This window comes from Nerophis lumbriciformis, linkage group LG19 (assembly GCF_033978685.3).
Source record: "Nerophis lumbriciformis linkage group LG19, RoL_Nlum_v2.1, whole genome shotgun sequence".
NCBI classification, from domain to species: Eukaryota; Metazoa; Chordata; class Actinopteri; order Syngnathiformes; family Syngnathidae; genus Nerophis; species Nerophis lumbriciformis.
The window spans coordinates 4510548-4533011 of NC_084566.2; the positions used below are offsets into that span (position 1 = coordinate 4510548).

General features: G+C 41.5%; 1 protein-coding gene across 3 annotated transcripts in view; it reads right to left on the bottom strand.

Moving 5' to 3' along the window:
* ephb1 (EPH receptor B1) overlaps positions 1-22464 on the bottom strand; it is a 627438-nt gene that overhangs the window by 105764 nt on the left and 499210 nt on the right. The window lies entirely within an intron of this gene.

Sequence of the window (22464 nt, forward strand, 5' to 3'; positions counted from 1 at the left end):
AATGTTGTGTGTTAATGTTTTCAGTTGAACAGGGCGATAAATATCATTTAACTGCGCTGCACTTAACCGTGTTATTTCCACCAATGTCCAGAATCTACCCCGCTATTAGTCTGCCCTGCTCATTTAGTAAGTGGCCCAAATGTTGCCAACTGCACAAGGGGCATGCTTAAAGTAATCTATTGCAGCCTCAATTACTGTGAACTTTGTGCACACTTTCTGGCATAAGTATAACTTCCAAAATGGAATGAGACCCTGACAGTGAGGCGTTCTAATATCTGGTAACATCATTTTGGAAGTAGTGTAGTTTTACACAAGGTGGAAACCAGGGTACCTAACAGTGGGTGATTCAGTCACAACTTAGCAGCATTAGAAGTCAGTAAATCCTAGGGCTGAGTTTCGGTACTCGATACCTTTCAGGTATCGACCAAAGCAACCCGATACCAAGTAGTATCGAAACTGCGTCTGTCAAACGATACCTGCAATCGGTTCTTTTTGTACTGACGGAGGCAGATAATTAGATATATCCATATTTGTGTGTTACTTCTTTTAAACTATAGTCATATTACAAAACAGCCAGTGTTCTTTATTTGTTATCTTTTGGTTGTCTGCAAATACTGTGTGCCAACTTTTGAGAATGTCAAGGGGGAGATCTTCTCTGCTTTTCGTCTAAAACCGACTTTAGATAATAAACAAAAGGGACCTGGAGTGAGCGGGGAGAAAGGGGGAGAAGTAATAAATTATTTCTCTTATCTTTCCCTTTGCCCAGCTGTGGAGAAAGGGACAAGGAGGGTGGGGGCAAGAGAGACGAAATAAAAGAAGAAGTTTTGCCGTATGAAAAGTTAGACCAATTTAGCTGTGCGAGTGAGCGCTTCTGTATGGGATTTGGTCTCAAGTTTATTTCCAAAAGCTTTGGAAATAAAATTACAAAATACCTATTCTGTCTCTGGTGATTCTTCTACTCAGCTTTACTGTCATCAAAGAGCTTGGGAGTGACCAGAAACTTGAATTCCCTGGGAGGAACAACTGGTCCAAACGCAACAGTACCCAGATCAAGAAAAAAATACTGTTTCTATGGTTTTGCTCACAGCCAATCACTGCAAGCGTTCTTCGATTCAATGAGCCATGTGATTGGTCCACCACTGCAACAACAATAGTTTGTATGGCGGTAAAGCGGGTTGAAGCAGTGCAGAATTGGCCGGTCATCATTCCGAGATGCCAGCAGCAAAACGGTCAAAGGTATGGTTGTACTACACGCCTGTCGTGCCGGGTACAAATAAATGCATACAATGCGGCAAGATTATTTCAGGGAAAACGGGGAATACTAGCAATATGATTAAACATCCCATCAAGCACGGAGCAAATTTAAGGGTGGAGAACTGTACTGTTTAAAAAGTCGGCTTCTACAACACCAGCATTGTCGTCGTCATCTCAACAGGACACACGTCAATCGTCGATAACTTCAGGTAATATATAAATGGTTACTATCTTAAAGGCCTACTGAAACCCACTACTACCGACCACGCAGTCTGATAGTTTATATATCAATGATGAAATCTTAACATTGCAACACATGCCAATACGGCCGGGTTAGCTTACTAAAGTGCAATTTTAAATTTCGCGCGAAATATCCTGCTGAAAACGTCTCGGTATGATGACGTCAGCGCGTGACGTCACAGATTGTAGAGGACATTTTGGGACAGCATGGTGGCCAGCTATTAAGTCGTCTGTTTTCATCGCAAAATTCCACAGTATTCTGGACATCTGTGTTGGTGAATCTTTTGCAATTTGTTCAATGAACAATGGAGACAGCAAAGAAGAAAGCTGTAGGTGGGAAAGGGTGTGTTGCGGCCGACTGCAGCAACACAAACACAGCCGGTGTTTCAATGTTTACATTCCTGAAAGATGACAGTCAAGCTTTACCATTGGCCTGTGGAGAACTGGGACAACAGAGACTCTTACCAGGAGGACTTTGAGTTGGATGCGCAGACGCGGTACCGTGAGTACGCATGCAGCTGCGGCTTCCAAACATTTGATCGCTTGCCCGTACGTGCGTGTCGCTATGTGCATGTCACGTACGTAACTTTGGGGACTTTGGGGAAATATATGTGCTGTATGAACTTTGGGGAGGTGAACGGTACTTTGGGCTGTGGGATTGAGTGTGTTGTGCAGGTGTTTGAGTTGTATTGACGGGTTATATGGACGGGAGGGGGGAGGTGTTTTTCATGCGGTATTCATTTATGGCATATTAAATATAAGCCTGGTTGTGTTGTGGCTAATAGAGTATATATATGTCTTGTGTTTATTTACTGTTTTAGTCATTCCCAGCTGAATATCAGGTCCCACCCGCCTCTCACAGCATCTTCCCTATCTGAATCGCTCCCACTGCCCTCTAGTCCTTCACTCTCACTTTCCTCATCCACAAATCTTTCATCCTCGCTCAAATTAATGGGGAAATCGGCGCTTTCTCGGTTCGAATCACTCTCGCTGCTGGTGGCCATGATTGTAAACAATGTGCAGATGTGAGGAGCTCCACAACCTGTGACGTCACGCTACTCGTCTGCTACTTACGGTACAGGCAAGGCCTTTTTATCAGTGACCAAAAGTTGCGAACTTTAACGTCGATGTTCTCTACTAAATCCTTTCAGCAAAAATATGGCAATATCGCGAAATGATCAAGTATGACACATAGAATGGACCTGCTATCCCCGTTTAACCCTGTAAGACCCGGACATAGAAATACATGAATAAACAAATATTCAACCTGTCAGATGGTGTTGTAGGGGGCATTTGGGAATTAAAATAAAGTGTTGGCAAATTTTTCATATTTTGATAAGGTTTTATGGAACCGTTGTAACGATACAACGTTGGGTGAAAAGGGTAGCAAAATTTTCCATAAGCCTTTTGTATTCATTTTCTGAACAACATGTTCCACATGTTTTCACTTCAGTCAAACAACTAAGGGTTCATTTCAATGCTTACTGCTCATCACCTTGACTCAGAAGACTGTAAAATAATAATTATAATAACAACATTACTCATTTTTATGAACAGTCAATTTTATTTGAATCAATGAAAAACACACATTTTCAGGAACTTCTAGGGTGGTCTATGCTGTATATACAAGTTGACTTTGCTTATGATTTTGGTAATTTGTCATGTGTACAACACTGTTGGTGTGATCAAGTTCCGCATTGTTCTTCTGGCAACCAGCATGCATGTGCTGACTATGTTCACTTGCAGTGAAAGTCCAGGAAACAGTTCTTCCTCTCCGAGAAGCAGAGACGCACTTCACACTTGTGGCATTGTGTGTTGGTGTACCCAGTAGGGCAATAGCTGCAGCGGCCTCTCGTTGTCTTCTTGGGTAAATGCCCAATCTGATCGTGGCGTACATCCACTGGCAGGTGTCCACACGATTTCTTGTATGGGGTGCTGGTTGGAGCCGAGGATGGTCTCTTGCCAGTGACCGGGCTGCTTGTGACTGGGCTGCCATTGCCTGAAGGTCGTCCTCTCTTTGGAGTGACTGTGTCCACCAGAATGAGAGCGGATGCCATCTTTGCTTGGAACCTTCGCAGGTTAAGCTCAGGTTTCTCCTTGAGAGCTTGGCAGTCGCGCTTGTAGAGGAGCCAGGCGTGGACCACAGCAAGTGTGATGGTGTGCCAGAAGATGTACAGGTACCAGCGGCGGGATTTGATGCGGAACATGTATATTGCAGTGAACGAGTCCAGCAAATCAACACCTCCCATGTACTGATTGTAGTTACCCACAATGTACGGCCTTTCAACTTCAATGTAGGTCTTGTTGGCTTTGTCCCAGCGTTGAATCTTCTGCACAGGTTCCAATCCAGAAAAGGATGACACAAGTGTGACGGCCCTGTTGTCAAACCATTTGACAGCAGAGATGTTGTGGTTCGCCTCCACTCTGTGGTCGAAGGTTCCTCTCCCTTTCTTCTTCAAGCTCTTGTCATCTTCAAGGTTGCAATTGGGGATGCGGACCTGCCTTGCTGTACCCACATAATGGATGCCAAGCCCAAGGAGCTTCTTGATCAGTGGGACTGATGTGAAGTAGTTGTCTGCATAGATCTTGTAGTTTTGGCCGGCCGGCAGAGTTGAAGCAAGCTTCATCCCAACATCACCTGACAAGCCAAGTTCAGATTTGGCTCGGACTCCATTGTTGCTCCCTTGGTAGACATCAAAGTCACACATCATGCCAGAGATTCCAGTTCTCACCCATACCTTGAAGCCCCATGGGTGTGGTTTGCCCCGCATGTATTGTTTGATGCTGCTGTATCTTCCTTTGAAAGCAATCATCATTTCATCCACTGAGTTGTGCTCTTCTGGGACCACCTTCAGGCACTTCTCTCTGAATGAATCAAGCCATGGTCTGATTTTCCAGAGTTGATCCTTCTTCTCTGTCTCAGACACTGTCAAGTTGTTGACTAGATGTAAGGATGTCAACAGAGCCTGGAATCTGTTGCGGGAGATCACATCAGCAACAGGGGGGTACCGTGTATCTGTCTCCCAGTACATCTATATGCTTATCATAAATACCATTATCATCCTAGAACAACAAACTTTTACTAAGTTGCAGCAGCACTTAGCAGATATGCATAGTTTAGTTTAGCCTTCTGCCTAACTAAATGTTTTTTTTACTTTTAGTTTGCAATATTAAAGTGCAAATGTGCACAGACAGAAGTAATAAGTGTGTGTAAATTAAAATATATTGTAGATTCCTGACAAAACATATCTATTTAGACTACACAGTATCCTGGTAGGTAAACTAGTCACAAGGGAATATTTGCTACCACATTGACCCATGGTTGTACATATACAACCAATACAAAACATCATCTAAATCATATTTTTTGGATGTATTTCACAATAATAACATAGGTACATGTTCTAGACATTATAAAGATCACAGTAAAAACATTCTACTTGCATTGATTTGATCAATTTGGTTCAGTAAAGAAAAGGGTTGTCACTCTGCGAAGATTTTCAAGTTGTGTGAGATTCTATAGCCTGTGGGCGGTCCTTAAATACAAATTTCGAATGTAAAGTCTTTGTTAGACTGAACAATAGACCCCAATGACTATGTTAATGTGGTATGGGGGGCAAAATGAAAAAACTGTTAACCCTTTTTTAAATAAAATAAAAATGTTGTAAATATATCACTGTGGGTCTTAGAGGGTTAAATAAGAAAATCACATTTCAGTAGGCCTTTAACAGTACTCATCCTTTGTGTGTTAAAACATGTATTGTCAAATAAATCGTTTTAGGCATGTCGTAGGCATGTGAGCTAACGCTAGCTTAGCTTGATCGCTAATTACACAGCGGAAATTATACTTTGTTGTACATGTTTGTACAGTTAATTAATAAATATTTGAGCACTTTCAAAATGTATTGGTGTAAAAATCTTGAATGGGGAAGAGTGGTGACAATTATGCAACCCATTGCATTCTTTTCACATGATTAATATCGAATGACGTACTCAGTTGGTATCGGTATCGTTTTAAGGGTACTGGTATCAATTTTTTTTAAACAATACCCAGCCCTAGTAAATCCCTTAGTAGCGGTAAATGTCATGTGGGATTAAATGACATTTCTATAAAGACATCATGTCTGGGTTTGTCATGTTTTTTCTGCAAATTCCATCAGTATGTCATCATATACCCGCCTCCACTCTTAATAGACACCATACCCTCATTAGTTCCCAGGTGTGTCGACCATTGAAGTACTTTTCGGATGCACTTTATAATACAAGCAGCATTTTTTTTTCAATACCTAGTACAGGCCATTACCTTAATTTAATAATATATGATTATTTGCAGAAATAAAGTTCAGTCCAGTTTCAGTTTATGTGGAACATGCATACGATACAATGTAATGCATCACATATTTCCAGTTGTTTTATTACAGCACGTCCGAAAAGCAGTAGGAAGAATAATTTTCATCATAATTATTGTTCTGTGTACTTTGTGAACACTTGTGTTTGAACAGTCTCTTAAACTGAATCATATTGGTGCTTTGTTGGATTTCTTTAATCAATTCCATCATTTAATTCCACATACTGATATGCTAAAGGTTTTAAGTGTTGTATGAGCATACACGTTTTAGATTTTCCTCTAAGGTTATATTTCTCTTCTTTTGTTGAGAAGAATTGTTGTACATTCTTGGCTAGCAGGTTATTGTTTGCTATGTGCATCATTTTAGATGTATGAAAATGCACCAACTCGTTGAATTTCAATATTTGTGATAAAATAAATAAAGTGTTTGTATGTTCTCTATATCCAACATTATGTATTATTCTAATTGATCTTTTTTGTAACACAGTTAGTGAATGAAGTGTACATTTGTAGTTATTTCCCACATTTCTACACAATAACTCAGATATGTAACACTCGTGAGCAGTAAAGAATATAACGTGATTTTTGGTCTAGAACATAATTTGCTTTATTCATTATTGACGTGTTTCTTGCCACTTTATGTTGTATATTTTTTATATGAAATTTCCAGTTCATTTTATCATCTTCTATTACACCCAAAAATGTGTTCTCTTTTACCCTTTCAATGTCTACTCTGTCTATTTGTATTTGTGTTTGACTTTCTCTTCTACTGTTACCAAATAGCATTATTTTAGTTTTACTGAGATTCAAAGATAGTTTGTTTTTGTCAAACCATCTTTTAATGTGTTAATTTCTTCTGTTATTATTTGTATTATCTTCTGTGTGTTCTCTCCTGAACAAAACACAGTTGTGTCGTCTGCAAATACTACTAACTTTAAGTCCTTTGTAACTTTACAAATGTCGTTTATGTAAAGATTGAACAATTTTGGTCCAAGTATTGATCCCTGGGGTACACCAAAAAATATTTTCAGCTCTGTAGAAGTGTGTTCACTTATCTTCACATATTGCTTCCTGTTGGTTAAGTAGCTTCTAACCCAGTTCAAGACCGACCCTCTGATTCCATACCTTTCTAATTTGTTTATTAAAATGCTATGATTAATTGTGTCAAAGGTTTTTGTTAAATCCATAAACATAATAATGCTATCTATTGCATTGGTTATCTCTTCCGTTATTTCGATTAATGCCGTTGATGTTGAGATGTTGGCTCTGTACTCGTATTGGTTGTCTGTGATGTTTCGTTTTTATTCATTAATTCGTCTAATCTGTTGTTAAACAGTTTTTCAATAATTGTGGAAGTAGAGAAACAGGTCTGTAGTTTGAAAACTGGTGTTAGTCACCAGTCTTATTAATCGGTACGACTTTTCCTAATTTCATTTTATTTGGGAATTTGCCTCAATTTACAAGTGCCCCAATTTACAAGCATTTTGAGATATGAGGGGTCTCTTGACTGTTTTGCTTTACGCTGCGAACGTAAATTGGAGTTATGAGCCTACCCATTGCTAGATGTCATAATGAATGCAACAGTGAACCCCGCAAGATCTGCCCAAAATCATCCAGTCTTACTCACTAGCATTAGGTTAAGGCAAGAGATCAAAATAACTGTGCTTTCCTTCCATTCACCCACGGCTCGGCTTCCGGCGCACGCCTGAAGCAGCTCCGAGATGATCCGTCGCTCCGTCCGCTGCAGCCCAGCCGAGCGTGAAAGTAACCCTCCAAGCACATCGCCTAAAAAGTGTCCCCTCTTCTCCTGCACTCCCATGATAGTGTGAGTTAGAATCAGTAGGAATGTCCACTTTTTCAAACTCCATGACTCGTTTCTACCCCCCTGGTATAACTTGGCTCCTCGTACATGTTGGATATCATTTGGATATCATTTGGATATCAAGGATTTCAAAGTCATCTTCAGTAGCGACGCTGAGATCATTATTCATGCGTTCGTTACGTCTCGTCTCGATTACTGTAACGTATTATTTTCGGGTCTCCCTATGTCTAGCATTAAAAGATTACAGTTGGTACAAAATGCGGCTGCTAGACTTTTGAAAAGAACAAGAACGTTTGATCATATTACGCCTATACTGGCTCACCTGCACTGGCTTCCTGTGCACTTAAGATGTGACTTTAAGGTTTTACTACTTACGTATAAAATACTGGACGGTCTAGCTCCATCCTATCTTGCTGATTGTATTGTACCATATGTCCCGGCAAGAAATCTGCGTTCTAAGAACTCCGGCTTATTAGTGATTCCCAGAACCCCAAAAAAGTCTGCGGGCTATAGAGCGTTTTCTATTCGGGCTCCAGTACTATGGAATGTCCTCCCGGTAACAGTTAGAGATGCTACCTCAGTAGAAGCATTTAAGTCCATCCATCCATCCATTCATCTTCTTACGCTTATCCGAGGTAGGGTCGCGGGGGCAGCAACCTAAGCAGAGAAGCCCAGACTTCCCTCTCCCCAGCCATTTCGTCCAGATCCTCCCGGGGGATCCTGAGGCGTTCCCAGGCCAGCCGGGAGACATAGTCTTCCTAACGTGTCCTGGGTCTTCCCCGTGGCCTCCTACCGGTCGGACGTGCCCGAAACACCTCTGTATAGCCCTTACCTTTGGGCTGATACTGAGGGCGACTGTGTTGACCAGTTTAAAGCGTGCAAATGATTGAATGTCCAGTACTGTAGAAATGTGTTTGGATATGACAATCCGTTTATTCCAAGCTATCAAAATTAAATCAAATGTAGGTTATAGAACATTATGTATGCTGACCTTGAATGGTACATTGTCACAGCAGCGAGACCTGACCACACACGGCCCGCACGGCACGACACGGTCGAAAACTGTTTGTCCGCAATACAATCGCCCCTTTAGTGTTCCCAGCTGAACCCAATTAAAGGAGGCTGCCATGGTAACCGCACCATAGCAACGGTCCCATCCCTGTCAACACTTCCTGGTTCTCAACAGGAAGTGGGCGGAGCAATCTGCCGAAAAGGAAATTCAGCATGAACTGAGGCCAGCAATAAATTAGAGAAAACAAAAAAAAAACAATATAAACAAATAAGGAAATTTGGCTCCAACAACCTCCCTAGGGAGGCGTTCAAGTGGCATCCTGAACCACCTCATCTGGCTCCTCTCGATGTATAGGAGCAGCAGCTTTACTCTGATCTCCTCCCGGATGACAGAGCTTCTCACCCTATCTCTAAGGGAGAGCCCCGGCACCCGGCGGAGGAAACTCATTTCGACCGCCTGTACCCGTGATCTTGTCCTTTCGGTCATAACCCAAAGCTCATGACCATAGGTGAGGATGGGAACGTAGATCGACTGGTAAATTGAGAGCTTTGCCTTGAGCATTTAAGTCCCATCTTAAAACTATACTCTAACCTTTAAATAGACCCCCCTTTTAGACCAGTTGATCTGCCGATTCTTTTCTACCCCCCCTTTCCACGAAGGAGAGGGGGGGGGCACAGATTCGGTGACCACAGATGACGCGCTAGCTGTCCAAAGTCGGGACCCAGGGTGGACCACTCATCTGTGCATCAGTTGGGGACGTCTATGCGCTGCTGACCTGTCTCCACTCAAGATGATCTCTTGCTGGCCCCACTATGGACTGGACTCTCACACTTTTAACTAGATCCACTATAGACTGGACTCTCACACTATTATGTTAGATTCACTATGGACTGGACTCTCACACTATTATGTTAGATCCACTATGGACTGGACTCTCACACTATTATGTTAGATCCACTATGGACTGGACTCTCAATAATATGTTAGATCCACTATGGACTGGACTCTCACACTATTATGTTATATCCACTATGGACTGGACTCTCACATTATTATGTTAAATCCACTATGGACTGGACTCTCACACTATTATGTTAGATCCACTATGGACTGGACTCTCAATAATATGTTAGATCCACTATGGACTGGACTCTCACACTATTATGTTAGATTCACTATGGACTGGACTTATGTTAGATCCACTATGGACTGGACTCTCACACTATTATGTTAGATTCACTATGGACTGGACTCTCACACTATTATGTTAGATTCACTATGGACTGGACTCTCACACTATTATGTTAGATCCACTATGGACTGGACTCTCACACTATTATGTTAGATCCACTATGGACTGGACTCTCACACTATTATGTTAGATTCACTATGGACTGGACTCTCACACTATTATGTTAGATCCACTATGGATTGGACTCTCACAATATTATGCTAGATCCACTTGACGTCTATTGCACCGGTCGCTCAAGGTGGGTTCCCACATCTGCGGTCCCCTCCAAGGTTTCTCATTGCCATCCCATTGGGTTGAGTTTTTTCTTGCCCTGATGTGGGATCTGAGCCGAGGATGTGGTTGTGGCTTGTGAAGCCCTTTGAGACACTTGTGATTTAGGGCTATATAAGTAAAGTTTGTGTGGAAGACTTGCTCTTCCGGGTTCTTCTGACCACCAATTATTGACATGACCGCCTCGTTCATCTTTCTGAACAATGATTTATTTTGCAATAAATGTTGTTTGTGTTCATTTTTAGTCGTATCTGTCTGTCTCCCCCTCACTCTCGTTCGTGCTCGGGTTTTCTCTCCACCATCAACAACCTTTCTCCTTCCCGACCGCTGCCTTTAACAGAGTGGCAGGTGATCAGACAAACACCCACAGCTGTGTCATCTACGCACCTCCCGCTAATCTTGAAGCCGGTCCTGACACTCCCCGCTTCTCCGCAGGCCCACAGGCCACGCCCCCCACACTTTGATTGATTGATTGATAATGCTAGAAGCTTCACATTATTATTAGCATTATTTCATAAAATGAATGTAGTTTTTTGTAGTACTATTGTATTATTTGATTTCCTATCTAAAAGTTTGTTTTTCTTTTCAAAAGGCATGCTACATGTTAAAGTTGTGATGTTTTCCAGGTGGCATGCACGGATGTAATCATTGCAATTCATTTCAATGGGCATAGCTGATTCCAGTTAAAAGTTTGGTCATGGAACTGAAATTGAGGTGCCACTTAATATAAATAATATAAAATCATTTGTTTCATATTAGTGAGATAATATTTTAGTACAAATTAAGGCTTCTAAAAATGCCTCTCTCTGAACTGATACTATCTAAAAAGGAATACACAAATACACAAGGCCATTATCGGATGACAACATCTAATTAGCAATGTTATGATGCTATTTTCATTCATTGCTGGGTTTTAAAGGGGTAAGCACTTTTCTGAAAGTTTGCCTGTCATTCACAATCCTTACATAGGACAAGCACACATTAGTTTTTATTTTTTTAATGCATTCTAACTAGTAAATAAATACGAGCAAAACGCTGCTTACCATGGAGCCTATAGGCGTTGCTCTATTCGACCTACAGTATAAAGCACTTAAAAAAAAAAAACACTTCCATCAAGGTTTTATATACATGCTGTAAGTAAATATGTCTGCGATGAGTTAGCGACTTGTCCAGGGTGTACCCCGCCTTCCGCCCGATTGTAGCTGAGATAGGCTCCAGCGCCCCCCGCGACCCCAAAGGGAATAAGCGGTAGAAAATGGATGGATGGATGGAAGTAAATATGTATGATAATAACAGGCAGATTCATAATAACATTTAGGTATTTTGCTTATTAAAAGCCTACATTAATTTACAAATTGCACCACAGCGTTCACGTTTTCCTTCATCTACAAAACTGATTACGGTACTAATCACTGCAGAAATTTTTGTTTTGTTTTGTTTTTTTACTTGAAAACAAATTAAAGTTATATTAATATATTGTAGCGGCCAGAAGAAACACACAAAGTCTGACGCTATTTTTAACTTTTATTACCAATCTAATGATAACAAATGGCACAGTTCCAACAGGTTTTACCTTCCGTGTACACACTTTCGTCTCTGTGAGTCCGCGCTTCCCCGCCAGACACACAGCACCACTTCCTCATTCTCCGCCAATCACCTTTGAGACACGATCGGTGTGTTTGTAAACATGGGAAAAACTGACATTAAATTCAAACCACCAAACATTGAACATTACCACCTGCAGCTCGTAACAATTTAAATAGATATTTATTTACAGCTTATTATTTGTGCACTATTGACAAGTGATGTACCGAAAACTCGACCACCGAAAAAATATTTTGATTACTGAAAACAGTGCTGCCGAACCTGGATGTAAACAAGACGCACGCCATTATCTAGAGCGTTGTCAGCATGTCTGTGATGTGGACGTAACCAGATATACCCCTGGACTGCGCCATCTACAAAATGTGCAAATATTAAGAGGACAGTGGTGGCTTTTAAGAAGAGAAAGTCCAACTGGAGCAACGCGAAGCAAGTGTAAGGTCATGTTTGATGGAGCTCGTCTCTTTAGTCAGCGACATGGAGGGACAGAAGTAAAGAGTCTCTACTGTAAACACAACTACATTCTTTAATAACACCAGAAGATTAGATTTCTTGCTAGTAGTTTTTAATTTAAAAAAAAGTAATTAATACATTGTACAATAAGCAACAACAATTGAAAATATGGCAAAACGATATAAAAATAGATCTTAATACTAATTAATAACAGATTAGTTTTTAAAAGTTTGTATACATTTCTTAGCCTTTTTATCCAATCCAATCGACTTTTAAAAATATCACGGAGTGCTGCACAGAAGTTAAAATATACATTCAGAGTCACTTGTAAAAAACCCTAGAGACATTTTTTTTTAAAGGGGAACATTATCACCAGACCTATGTAAGCGTCAATATATACCTTGATGTTGCAGAAAAAAGGCCATATATTTTTTTAACTGATTTCCGAACTCTAAATGGGTGAATTTTGGCGAATTAAACGCCTTTCTATTATTCGCTCTCGGAGCGATGACGTTGTGACGTCACATCGGGAAGCAATCCGCCATTTTCTCACTTTCGCCGGTGTGTTGTCGGAGGGTGTAACAACACGAACAGGGACGGATTCAAGTTGCACCAGTGGCCCAAAGATGCAAAAGTGGCAAGAAATTGGACGACATTTGTTCTAAATACGAGGCTGTGGGGAAAGCCTACGAAAGGGTCAGTCGTTTGTTCCGCACACTTTACCGACGAAAGCTATGCTACGACAGAGATGGCAAGTATGTGTGGATATCCTGCAACACTCAAAGCAGATGCTGACATCAACTCCAAAACTGGACAGATCAGCTTTCAGGAAAAGAGAGCGGATGAGGGTATGTCTACAGAATATATTAATTGATGAAAACGTTATTCATTACTCGCGGTTTTGCGTAAATTATTATACATAAACTGTGTTTACCAGTAATTTAGCTTAAAAACATTTATTTTTTTCAATCATTCGAGTACATTCGGGTAGTCTTGTGTAATGCAGTATTTTGTGTCTATTTAGGTATGGTTAACCTGAGTGCTGAAATCGTGAAAAAATATATGTTCTTAGCGCGCCTGAAATGGGCTGTCTGCACTCTCAAAGTGCATGTTGTTGCCAAATGTATTTCGTATGCTGTAAACCTAGTTCATAGTTGTTAGTTTCCTTTAATGCCAAACAAACACATACCAATCGTTGGTTAGAAGGCGATCGCCGAATTCGTCCTCGCTTTCTCCCGTGTCGCTGGCTGTCGTGTCGTTTTCGTCGGTTTCGCTTGCATACGGTTGAAACCGATTTGGCTCAATAGCTTCAGTTTCTTCTTCAATTTCGTTTTCGCTACCTGCCTCCACACTACAACCATCCGTTTCAATACATGCGTAATCTGTTGAATCGCTTAAGCCGCTGAAATCTGAGTCTGAATCCGAGCTAATGTCGCTATATCTTGCTGTTCTATCCGCCATGTTTGTTTGTATTGGCATCACTGTGTGACGTCACAGGAAAATGGACGGGTGTATATAACGATGGTTAAAATCAGGCACTTTGAAGCTTTTTTTAGGGATATTGCGTGATGGGTAAAATTTTGAAAAAAACTTCGAAAAATAAAATAAGCCACTGGGAACTGATTTTTAATGGTTTTAACCCTTCTGAAATTGTGACAATGTTCCCCTTTAAAGAAAATCCTATCATAGCAGGTTAGGAAAATGATTCGATGGTGACCACGCCCATGACCACACCCCCACCGGGATCTTGGCAGTCTCGGAGAAACCCTGTACAATGTCTGCTCTTAATGGAATGCCGACTTTTAGGATGTTGATATATTCTCCTCTCGATGAAGCATGAATCATAATCCTCGTAAAGAAAAAACGAGGGTGGAAAACAAGCGTTTTCTCAGGTCTTTTTCTCGCCATTTCCGGGTTTCATTTGGACGCCGCAGTTGACCAACTTGCCAGATAATGTTCTCATTCGTCTACTATCATGGTGAAAGACATGATTTATAATCTACAATAAACTTTCACCAGCTCCGAGGCGAGCACCGTATTTTTCGGACTATAAGTCGCAGTTTTTTTCATAGTTTGGCCGGGGGTGCGACTTATACTCAGGAGTGACTTATGTGTGAAATTATTAACACATTACCGTAAAATATCAAATAATATTATTTAGCTCATTCACGTAAGATTTCATGGGATTTAGTGATTAGGAGTGACAGATTGTTTGGTAAACGTATAGCATGTTTTATATGTTTTAGTTATTTGAATGACTCTTACCATAATATGTTACGCTCTCAGTTGGTTATTTATGCGTTATATAACATACACTTATTCAGCCTGTTGTTCACTATTCTTTATTTATTTTAAATTGCCTTTCAAATGTCTATTCTTGGTGTTGGGTTTTATCAAATAAATTTCCCCCAAAAATGCGACTTATACTCCAGAGCGACTTATATGTTTTTTTCCTTCTTTATTATGCATTTTCGGCCGGTGCGACTTATACTCCGGTGCGACTTATACTCCGAAAAATACGGTAAGCATCTCCCCAACTATGTCAATACAGCAGCATAAGGAAGTTGCCTCTCTGACCAATGTGTGGCAGAATGTAGGTCCTTATATCTCGCGCTGATAATAACAATATTGCTAATACTTGGTTAATATTCAGGTCACGACATGTAAATGGAGTATTGTTGGCGCTTTTTAGATGGTTATTTATCAAGTTTTATCATCGGAAAAAACGCAATAGACACAATGACATCATGCTCCCCTTGGCTCCTATGCAAGCGGACTTTTATTTACGTTTATGTACGGGTTAAAATGCAATAAAAGCCAAAACAAAACATAACGCATGTGTTCTTGTCTCTCATAAGGATTGTGAATTACTAGCAAAATTACCCCAAAAAAGTGCAGTTCCCCTTTAAGCATTATGGCCTTGTAGTGTTTTGCAGTGACGCAAAGGGCCTTTTCACTCAACACCTAAAACTTGGCAACACTATTTGGGGAATTAGCTGGCAGGAAGTTGATGGAGTAAGATAGGATAGTGCATGTAGAACATGTAAAATGTTCAAGCAATGTGACAGGTGTGTAACTTGAAATTTAAAATACAGTATGAGGATGCATCAAAGAACGAAAAGTGGTTGACTGATCTAATTGCATTTGCAGGTGCAAGTGCTACATTTTCACGACGCAGCACGTTTTTTGAAACCTACGCCGTTAGACAGAATGGAGATACCTGACGTGTGTGTGTGTAAAACAAGAGCGTTTTGGGGTATTTTACCAAACATCAATTGGTTTACTCTTTCAACTGTTCTTGTAATCAGACAATATTTTCGGTATATTAGATGTAATCTTTACCTGACATGTTTCTTATAGGCATGGCCAACCAGGCAGACCTGTCAAGTTTACCTGGCTAGGTAAACCCCCGCCCCCCCCCAAACGAAACTGAGTAATATGCAGTGACGTGCAGTCAGGGGAGGCAGGTGAGGCGGGGCCTCACGTGCCATCATGGAAAGAAAAAAAATGTAAAAATAAAAAATTAAATTGTTATATGTATCCAGTGATTATACTATAACGTTTTTTTCCATTTAACTTCACCAGTTTTAGATTATTTTTATTCAAAATCGCTGAATATTCACATTTGCCGTTCAAATACTGAGAAGTGACTTGCGGTGATCAGCAGCCAGTTGAGGCACGTCACTGAGTTGAGCCTCACCATGGATTGCGCAATGACTCGGCTAACTGCTGGCCTGCTGTGCAGTGAGACCGTATTGCTATATGAATTATATTATACATTTCCATAGTTTAGTTAGCTGAGGTATATAAGGTACAGTGTATTTTGTCAACAACTGTATGTGTGTAACGTATTTCTTGTGCTGAGCAATCACAAAACGGCTGCAAAAGACGCACTGTGTGAGGCTCGCAGTAATCCCGCCTCCTGGTGGTAGAGGGCGGTAGTGATCCCAGAGATCATTCATGCGACTACTCGGCTGCAGAAGAAGTGACAACAAGCAGCAACAGTTAGCGATCGTTTATTTTTTTCCTCTCGCCTGGACTTTTAACATGGAGGATTACATATCTAAAATAAAACAGTTTTCTAAACTGGACTTTCAATTCGAAGCAGGAGGTAATAATTAAAGGATCATCTCCATCGAGACAGAGAGACTTTTAAAACTGAAGAAAGATAAGGAAGACTTCTATAAACAAGTTATCAATGCTTTTGTTCAAAAGGAGCTGCGCATGGACTTCATTTATAAGTAAAGGTAAGACCATAATAATGTTTTTTTTATTAAATGTGCTTTTTTGTGTGCTATAGTTTGTATGTGTAAAGTTCAAGTTAAGTTAAAGTACCAATGATTGTCACACACAAACTAGGTGTGGTGAAATTTGTCCTCTGCATGTGACCCATCCCCTGGGAGGTGAGGGGAGCAGTGGGCAGCAGCGGTGCCGCGCCGGGAATCATTTTTGGTGATTTAACCCCCAATTCCAACCCTTGATGCTGAGTGCCAAGCAGGGAAGAATGCTGGTATGAGCTTTTAAACATAACCCGTTAACTGCTGCCAATCAAATGGTGAATAAGATAGGGTTCATATGTTTGTAAATCTGACTGTGATGAAGTCAGTGCCTCACCAGCCATGAACCTTACCGCACGTCACTGCTCATATGTGTATGTCTTCCGGTGTTAGGTTTGTTCTTGCTTTTAGAGTCCAGTCTGTTGTGATGCGTTTATTGACGATGTGCAGGGTGACATCTACGGGGGTTTTAGTGAGCAATGAAAAGATAAAGATTCCATCTAATATACCGAAAATATTGTCTGATTACAAGATCATTTGAAAGAGTATATGAATAAGAAGACATAATGGAGCTTTTTGAGCATCAATTGGTTTAGCATCTCTCTGTGTATTATTGTACTGAATACTGTCATGACCAAACTGCCAGTCCAATTTTTAAACAATTTATAATGGGAAAACATTGTGGAAGATTAAGGGATAAAAAAACAAACAAAATAGGATTTCTTATCAACAAGTTCACATCTTTGATGATGGATGACTTTGATTCAGTTACTGTCTTCAAGGCATTTTGGTTCGGCTCTTGCAGCTTGTGGCAGCTTTAATGAATCCCGCTAGCGTGGAGACAAAGTATGTGTTTGCAACACTGCTGCGTCAAGCCCTAAACCCCCTCTCGTGAGCCCAGTGTAGAGCGCTTGGTCGGCAATATGGAGGGATTTCAATGCATGAGGCGCAAAACTCATAGGCGGCTTTCGGCTTTTTGTTTGTTTAAGCGCGTGAGGACCCTCGGGGCTCCATCCCGCCATCAGTCAGTGTCAGGGGAGTGCTTACAACAACGCAGTCACGGTAAAGCCTTGAGAGAGGACTGTCAATCAGTGTCATCCTGCAAAAGGGGAACTGTGCAACTATGTTTTTACCTTACATTCAATCGCTTCTGTACAAACACTTGTGTTGCCAGCCAGACGTTAATGGTGTTTGTTTCCAGTGGATAGAACAAACACCAGTGTCTGGCAATAGCCGCGCTACAAGTAGCGGTGTTTAACGTCATTTATCCGTAGCGTGTCCATTTTTACATCAAACTGTTTTTCAGTGCTGAAGTGACTTCTGTGGCCATTGTATGGTAGCATCCACAGAAACTGCCTATTCCCAGGTATTTTCTAAACCTTAAACGCATCTCTTCCTTGTTATTATTTATCTTTCGGCCAACCACAAACAAAACTGATAGAAAATATGCCTGATGCAACGGTCTCCACCATGGACATACCTAAATACCCTTGTCTTACTTATAGAGACATCACGGGGTAAAAATTAATTTAAAAAAGAAACTCCTGTCGAAAAAGAAACTCCATCCATCCATCCATCTTCAACCGCTTATCGGGAATCGGGTCGCGGGGACAACTGCTCCAGCAGAGACCCCAAGACTTCCCTCTCCAGAGCAACAGTAGCAACTTCCTCCTGGGTAATCCCGAAGCGTTCCCAGGCCAGAGAGGAGATGTAATCCCCCCATCTGGTCCTTGGCCTGCCGCGGGGTCTCCTCCCAGTGGGACGTGCAACGAGGACCTCCCTAGGGAGACGCTCGTGAGGCATCTGCACGAGATGCCCGAACCACCTAAGCTGGCTCCTTTCCAAGCGAAAGAGCAGCGGCTCTACTCCGAGTCTCTCTCGGGTGACTGAACTTCTCACCCTATCTCTAAGGGAGATGTCAGCCACCCTTCTGAGGAAACTCATTTCGGCCGCTTGTATCCGCGATCTTATTCTTTCGGTCATGACCCACACTTCATGACCATAGGTGAGAGTAGGAATGTAGATAGCTCGGTAGACCGAGAGCTTTGCCTTCTGGCTCAGCTCTCGTTTCGTCACAACAGTGCGGCAGAGAGACTGCAATACTGCCCCAGCTGCTCCGATTCTCCAGCTGATTTCCTTCTCCATCTTTCCCTCACTCGTGAACAAGACCCCGAGATACTTAAACTCCTCGACCTGGGACAGAGTCTCGTCCCCTACCTGGACTGTACAAACCATCGGTTTCCTGCTGAGAACCATGGCCTCAGATTTGGAGATGCTGATCCTCATTCCAGCCGCTGAACACTCGGCTGCGAACCGATCCAGTGAGAGCTGAAGGTCACGAACCGAAGGTGCCATCAGGACCACATCATCTGCAAACATCATTGACGCAACCTTTAGCCCCCCGAGACGTATACCCTCTCCGCCATGGCCACGACTCTGCCTAGAAATCCTGTCCATGAAAATCACAAACAGGATAGGTGACAGAGCGCAGCCCTGGCGGAGACCAACCCCCACTGGAAACGGATCCGACTTACATCCAAGCACCCGGACACAATTCTCGCTTTGGTTGTACAGAGATTGGATGGCCCTCAGCAGGGTTCCCCTCACTCCGTACTCCCTCAGGTTACGAAAAAGAAACTCCTGTTTAAAAATTTTTAAATGATACATTTTGGACCAAAAGTACAACAAATGTAATTTGTCTGGAGCCGCAAAAAATTAAAAGCCTTATATAAGTGTTTTAATGAAGACAACTGCTAGAATAATTGTATCTAAGTTATCACAAAACTTTATGTTTCAATGAGTTCCCGGCGAGCAGACAAAATCTGTCTTTGATCCTACCAAACAAAAGGCTTGTAAAAAAACTCCACTATGTAGGATGGGAAGCAACATGAAGGTGTTCTGTTTCTTTCATGTATTGTAATCAACAGAAATATATTGTCTTGACTTGAGAACTACAAAGCGAAGAGGAAGCAGGACCTGACTCCCCTCAAGGCGACCTTTTCTTTGAACTGTTTTACGACATTTTCTTTGAACTGTTCTGTCACCAAAGGCGATGGCTGTTTATGACCCCCTCCCTTAGAAACAGCTGTTGCCCTGTAATCAGGGAAAGTCCAAATAAAAGAGGAGGCGTACAATCTTTCGCCAGAGCGTGGTGAGACTGTACAAAGAGTACAGTCCAGACCTCTCTTCTCAATTGAGCCAAATTTAATTCTCTTTCTGTTTAATTCCTTTCTTCTTGTCTTGTTTAATAGATATCATCAGTGTTTGAACCTGACAACAACACATGATGTAAGTGTCTATATTAGCTATATTTTTTATTTATTTTTTAATACTGTTGTGCAGCACTTTGGACACATTTTTGTTGTTTAAATGTGCTATATAAATAAAGTGGATTGGATTGGATTGGATATTAGCTTACTTTCAAAATGACTATGTGTCGCAAATCTTCGTTGGCAGAAATGTTGAAATGTAATATTCATTCTACACATTTTGACAACATTGGAAAAATATTACTAAAACTTCTCAGAAGGTGAGATAACTCTTTGGAATGGTCACAGGTGTATGTGTGTGTGTCCAAGTTAAAGGAAACGTCTTCTTCTAATGGATTTAATACAATCTTTGCAAGCTGGGTAATGTTTGCTGTGGTCTGGAACAACATGGCACACAAATAACTATGAGAAATGCTGCCAATATTACATACTATAATGTGTCATGAGACATGCCAACATATACTAAATACAAAGAGGACATAAGTAAAGGAAATTAAATGAGCTCAAATATATCTACAAACCAGGCATGATGATGCAATATGTACATACAGCTAGCCTAAATCAGTTTGGATTGCTTGTTTGCATTAAAACAGTTGTTTTTTTCTCACTACGATAGGGCGAAACGATACTTGCCCAGTCACACCCTCCTGGTTTTTGGAGAATATATATTTGGGGTTTTGGCACCAGCCGCTGGACTTCATCTGACCGATCTAAGTCTATGATCATCATGAACGTCTTCCAAAACAAACCAAGCAGTCCAGTTGCGAAGGAATGAACGCCCTGAGATACCTCATGTATAAATCTGTACACCCCAGATGATGCAATATGTACATACAGCCTAAATAGCATGCTAGCATCGATTAGCTTGCAGTCATGCAGTGACCAAATATGCCTGATTAGCACGCCACACAAGTCAATAACATCAACAAAGCTCACCTTTGTGCATTCACGCACAGCATAAAACGTTTGGCGGACAAAATGAGACAAAGAACGAGTGGCATAACACACGTCTTTCTGTGGTAGCGCCGGAGAAAGTTATGCATGTCAAAAAACGACGGTGAGTTCAAGGGCCGACGAAATTAGTAGGACAAAATACTCTCATCAGTGAAGCATGTTTAATATAAACAGTGGGATTTCTAACAATCAGGAAGGTTTGTGTCATGTTTGTCCTCCTACAGAAACCATATTAAAACAAAAAATATATTTTTTCGCTCATATTTTTCCATTTTCATACATTTTTGAAAAAAGCTCCAGGGAGCCACTCAGATGGCGCTAGAGCCGCGGGTTGTCGACCCCCAGGCCTAGTACATTTATCAAGTAGCTGGCCCAACTATTACATATACCGTATTTTCCGCACTATAAGGCGCACCGGATTATTAGCCGCACCTTCAATGAATTACATATTTCATAACTTTGTCCACCAATAAGCCGCCCCGGATTATAAGCCGCGCCTACGCTGCGCTAAAGGGAATGTCAAAAAAACAGTCAGATAGTTCAGTCAAACTTTAATAATATATTGAAAACCAGCGTTCTAACAACTCTGTCCCAAAATGTACGCAAATGTGCAATCACAAACATAGTAAAATTCAAAATGGTGTAGAGCAATAGCAACATAATGTTGCTCGAACGTTAATGTCACAACACACAAAATAAACATAGCGCTCACCTTCTGAAGTTATTCTTCATTCGTAAATCCTTCGAATTCTTCGTCTTCGGTGTCCGAATTGAAAAGTTGCGCAAGCGTGGTATCCAAAATGGCCGGTTCCGTCTCGTCGAAGTCATCGGAGTCAGTGTCGCTGTTGTTCTGTGAATCCTGCCTTCCGGAAAGCTCGGACCACAGTTGTGACCGAAATATCTGCCCAGGCATTTACGATCCACTGGCAAATGTTGGCGTATGTCGTCCGGCGCTGTCTGCCCGTCTTAGTGAAGGTGTGTTCGCCTTCGGAGCTGTGTGAAAAAAGCCACCCGGCCTCTTCGCGTAAACTTCCCTTAACCACTCGCTCATCTTTTCTTCATCCATCCATCCCTTCGAGTTAGCTTTTATGATGACGCCGGCTGGAAAGGTCTCTTTTGGCAAGGTCTTCCTTTTGAATATCACCATGGGTGGAAGTTAGCATGGCAAGCTAGAACCACAGTGAAGGATGACTTCTCATTCCCTGTGGTGCGAATATTCACCGTACGTGCTCCCGTTCCACAGTGCGGTTCACAGGAATATCAGTTGCTGTGAAATACGGTAGTAATCCGTGTGCGGATGGAGAGATTGCGTCTTTTTATGAACCGGATCCTTTTCGCTTAGTAGGAGCCATTTTGTGGTCTTTACAGATGTAAACAGGAAATGAAACGTACGGTGATATCCGCGCGTTTTTTCTTCTTCTTCCGGGGGCGGGCGGTAGCTTACAGTAGAAGAAGAAGCGCTTCCTGTTCTATGGGGGCGGGTGCTTACCTTGGCGGTTGCTTGCGTAGAAGAAGAAGCGCTTCCTGTTCTACCGGGAAAAAAGATGGCGGCTGTTTACCGAAGTTGCGAGATCGAAACTTTATGAAAATGAATCGTAATAAAGCGCACCGGGTTATAAGGCGCACTGTTAGCTTTTGAGAAAATTTGTGGTTTTTAGGTGCGCCTTATAGTGCGGAAAATACGGTATTACTATGCAAGCTGTACACTGTC